This window comes from Myotis daubentonii, chromosome 11 (assembly GCF_963259705.1).
Source record: "Myotis daubentonii chromosome 11, mMyoDau2.1, whole genome shotgun sequence".
Classification (NCBI taxonomy): Eukaryota; Metazoa; Chordata; class Mammalia; order Chiroptera; family Vespertilionidae; genus Myotis; species Myotis daubentonii.
The window spans coordinates 34,202,771-34,207,691 of NC_081850.1; the positions used below are offsets into that span (position 1 = coordinate 34,202,771).

Consider the following 4,921-nt stretch of genomic DNA (forward strand, 5'->3'; position numbering starts at 1 on the left):
CCAGAGACATTGATTGGTTGCCTCCCGCACAAGCCCCGAGAACCTGCAACTCAAATACATACCCTTTGATGCACGGGCTGATGCTCTACCACTGAGCCACTCTGGCCAGGACTGGAGTGTCTCTTATTACTGGGAGGCCCGGACCATATTTCAGTTGGGACATATGAGAGGCAGTAAGGAATGAAGCTTAAAAGAGTGAGGTGTGGAGCCAGCCACACTGCCAGATTCCAACCCCAGATATGCCACTCACTGGCTGAGATGTGTCTTTATGCTCCAGTTTCTTTATCTATAAAATCAGGGTAATAATAGTTTCCACTATATAGAGTTTGAGGAATGGTTAAATGAGTTAACACAAAAAAAGTTCTTAGAATAGTGTATACACATAGTAAGATCAATAATTGTTAGTTTTTTACCACATGCCTGGGGCCAGGACTCCAGAATAATGGAGGAGGAAGCTTCTCATCCTCTCCAAACCTGCTGTTCCGTCTCTTCACGTCAGGAACAGAACAGCTATCTCTGCCACTTGCTGGAGCAGGCAGCTGGCAGAGAGCTATGTGTTCTCTAATTGTTGAGTGCTTTCTGAGAAGTGAAATGACTCTCTTGTCCTTCTGTTAGCCTGTTTTCCTTGTAGATTTTGATAAATTACCAGTTGAACACTTTTTTAAATGGGGGGATGAATACAATAAAGGACAGTCTTCATCATTTAGTCATTAGTAATGGAAGCTTCCTAATATGCATTCTGCTGGCCACAATCTACAGCATGTGATAAAGGAGAGTAAAAATACTATTTTCTATAAAAAAATAACTTTTTAAAAATATTTTTTATTGATTTCAGAGGAGAGAGAGAGATAGAAATATCAATGACGAGAGAGAATCATTAATCAGCTGCCTCCTGCACAACCCTTACTTGGGATTGAGCCTGCAACCCAGGCGTGTATCCTGACTGGGAATTGAACTGTGCACCTCCTGGTTCATAGGTTGATGCTCAACCACTGAACAACACCGGCCGGGCTACAAAAATACTTTTAATACAATGTATCCTTTGTGGGCAAATTTTGCGGGGAAAGATATAAAGATGAGCTATAACAATTTTACTTCTGTGATTTTTGTATATTGCCTTCTCTGGATATCTATATCTATATAACTATCTATATCTATATATCTGTATCTATATCTCTATCTATATATATAACTTGACATAAATAAAAATGAGATTGTGTAATACATGTTGCTTTATAACATTTTTAACGGAATATAGCATGAACAGCATTCTGTGTCTTGAAATATTCTTTCACAACATTATTGGATTTTCTCTAATTTTATTCTCAAAAGATGGCTTATCTTGAAATCAGAAGGGTACCTCAGTATCTAACAAATGTCTCTGAAAAAAGAGAAAAACAAGAGATAAAGGCATCTATAGATACCAGTAAATGTCCGTACAAAGCTTAAAGGGATTAGCTGAAAACAGCCTATAGAGAAATGTTTCCCACGTAATTTTTTTTTTAGTGGAACTGGAATCACCAAACCTTTTCCTAAAACCGCTTAAACAATGTTCAAAAGTTTCTTGGTTGTTATAATTCCCTTTTTTGGCCCCTATCCTCCCATAGGGAGAGTTACTAAAGATGGGTTAATATAGAAATTTTATCAGCATTAGCAAGGAGAGTTATAAAATTGATTAGGTACAATATGAACTGAATTATAAGTTATGAGATAATTCTGATTTCAATTGTGGGGAACAGCGAGGAGGCAAAGAGTAGAATATGAGCCAATAGTTTGTTTTTTAATTTAAAGGCCATGAATGTGAACTAATTACACAAAGCACATTACTTTGCAGAACTCGATAGAGGAGGGGTTACTCTTTCAGGTACATGATGTAGCAGACATAGAAATTTACACTCTCCCTTCACTCTCAGATGACAGAGACACACTGTTCCACCTACCTCCCAAGAGAGGGAAGCTGCCTATGTTGTTCTTTCACATACTGTGGAAAATGAAATAACATACCATCAGCCCCAAGCAGCCTAACCCAAAATTGATTTCTAACATTTATAATTAGTTACAAAGTTTTAAAAATGTGCTAAGTGTGCTAACATAGTATACAAAGGTTTTAATGGAAAAGATTAAGGATAAAAATAGATTAAAGGATTTTGTCTATCTTTGAGTCATGGCTACCACTAACCTAATTCAAAAATTATTTAACTATAGTAGTTCTTTGAAGAACTTGGAAAGAATGAGAGACCTCATTCATGTAAAATCCTTTTCATATCATTCCAATTGTCAAGTAAGCAAGAATGCGTACCAGGAGAGGTCAAGGTGATTTGGAATGAATGATGTGCCCTGCTTCCCATCCAGGGAAACAGTCTGGATGTGGAATTTAAAGAGAAATGAAGGCAGGCAGAGGGATTGGGAATCATGTGGTGGGAAAAGGGTAATGTTGAGAACTGTGAAACAGAGAATTTGACTTGCATATGGAAACAATAGATGTCAGTAATGTCTTTAAAAAATGATGACACAATCCAAGTGGTAGGAAAGATAGAAGAGCTTGTTTTGATATACTTTGCATAGGATGTGGAAGTAGAAAGTGAACAGAGAGGATGAAAAAACTTGACATACTTATTGAAAAGTGAAAAATGAGTCTGTGGGCAAAGGAGAAAGGAAGAAAGTGTCTTAGATAAGAAAATAAGACACAGCATTTGCTAAGGATCCAAATATGTGAAGTAAGCAACAGAAGGGTAAAAGGCAGTGTTAAGCATCTTTGATTTGGGCCTGGAAAGAAACTTGTATTCTTAGAACTGAGAGGAGGAGATAGAGGAAAGGGTTAGAATTATACTAAGCTAGATGATGGGAAATAAGAAAAGATGCTTGACTTTCAATAAGCCGAGGAGTTCAAGTCAAAGTCATTGTGATGGTGGAATTGATGCAGATTTCTTTACATTAATGTTATTGTATTAATGAGAAAAAGTACAGAAGAAAAAATCGGCCTGCTTCATTGTTAATGGTAGATCAGCTGAAGCTCAAACATAAGATATCTGTTTGGGAATATCCGAGTTGGTTTGTGAATTGGGTCAGTTCACATATCTTTTGTCTAAGCAACTGTTGGATAAAAGGAGGTAAACTGATATTAGACCTGGGAATGGACTTCAGTATAATGATTATCTTTGCATTTAGCAGTGTTTGAATTTCTCACTCTCAAATTTTGCCTCAGAGAAACTAGTTTGTAGGAAATTCTTCCATGTGCTAACTTTTCAAAGCAAAGCAAACTTTAAACAAAGCAAACAAAAGCTTTGCTTAGGCAAAATAGCGTAAACAGCCTTGAAAACAGACACATAAACAGGACATAAAGTATTAGCTTAGGCTGATTTTTTTTCCTTGCCTCTTATTTGATTTGCATATAAACAACAGTGCACCACTCATTCAATTCTGTTTTTGGCCCATAAAGACGATTTTCTTTCTCTTTTTATTTTTGACAAATAAGTATTTTAATTTTTATTGATTTTGAGAGAGAGAGAGAGAGAGAGAGAGAGAGAGAGAGAGAGAGAGAGAAACATAGATATGAGAGAGAAACATAGATTGGTTGCCTCCCACACAAGCCTTGACTGGGAATCGAACTGGGTGTGTGCCCTGATCAGGAATTTGACCTGTGACCTTTCAGTGTATGGGATGATGCTACAACCAACTAAGCTACACCAGCCAGAGATAGTAATTTCCTTTTGATATTTCTATTTATTTTTTTCTAGAGGATGTGAAACATTATTGGTTCCTGACAAGATGTAAATGGAGGCCATAGTCAATCTATACATCATCAATAATATTAGGTGGGACCATAGAATTGACTCGAACCTGTATTGGAGGATTTTGAAGCTAGCAATCAATACTATCAGGCTTTTGGTTCTCTTGGCATTAGGAGCTACTCTAGGGAACTGGATATATCACCTTTTAACAATTACTATTTTTTACTTCACTCTTATACTGAGGGATTTGACCATAATGTCATTGTTCCATATTATCACCACTAAGGTCACAACTAATTTTCATGAAAGGCCCATTAGATAGATGGCATTGATAATTTACTCTGACCAACTATTGTAAAGCTCACTTAACTACTGAATCCACTTATGTATTTTGAATTGACCACTCAATTCAGATATATAGCTCAAAATGCAGACAATTGACCAAATCATTAAAGGAGAATTTTGAAAAATTGCATTGAATCAACAGTGGTTTTGTTGAATTATCCAAAATGAGTCATATGGGGTAATATCTCATAGCCACAAAGAAGAACTCATTATTACCACATAGAATTTCCAAATTAGTTGAGCTGAGGCTGGCATTTTTTTTTTTTCTGCTCTTTTTAAGGGAGTCTTCCAGGCAGGGAAAAATGTGAGAGGGAGAGACTGAGCTGGGATTTGAGTGTAAAGAGGAAATTGACTGAGTGGATATGGAAGGGATTGTGGTTCCAGGTATCCAGAATAAGAAAGGAGCAAGTGCTCACTTCGGCAGCATATATACTAAAATTGGAACGATACAGAGAAGATTAGCATGGCCCCTGCACAAGGATGACACATAAATTCGTGAAGCGTTCCATATTGAAAAAAAGAAAAAAAAGAAAGGAGCAAGTCTTAAAGAAACACACTAAGTAATGAGGCTGAATGAATGTCCATCTTCTCTATCCAGCTCACCTCACTACTTGCTTAAGATTCAGCTAACATATTACCTTTTTGCAGGTTATGCTTCCTTGGCCTACCTCCACCAGGCCATGTTCATTTATGACCATTGTCTTTTTTCTCTGCCTACCCTAATAATTCTGCCCCCCCCATTCATTCATTCTATAAACCCAGACTGTGAGTCCAAAGGCTGTAACACGGTGCTAGGTTAGACACTTGGGTTACATAAACAAGACATAACAAACACATATTCATGA

At 37.0% G+C, this 4,921-nt stretch overlaps 1 non-coding gene across 1 annotated transcript; it reads left to right on the top strand.

Moving 5' to 3' along the window:
- Window positions 1–4,484: 4,484 nt before the first annotated feature.
- On the top strand, window positions 4,485–4,591 carry LOC132212958 (U6 spliceosomal RNA). Its single transcript, XR_009447870.1, has one exon. It is a non-coding gene; the product is annotated as a U6 spliceosomal RNA (small nuclear RNA).
- The last annotated feature ends 330 nt before the right edge of the window (window positions 4,592–4,921 follow it).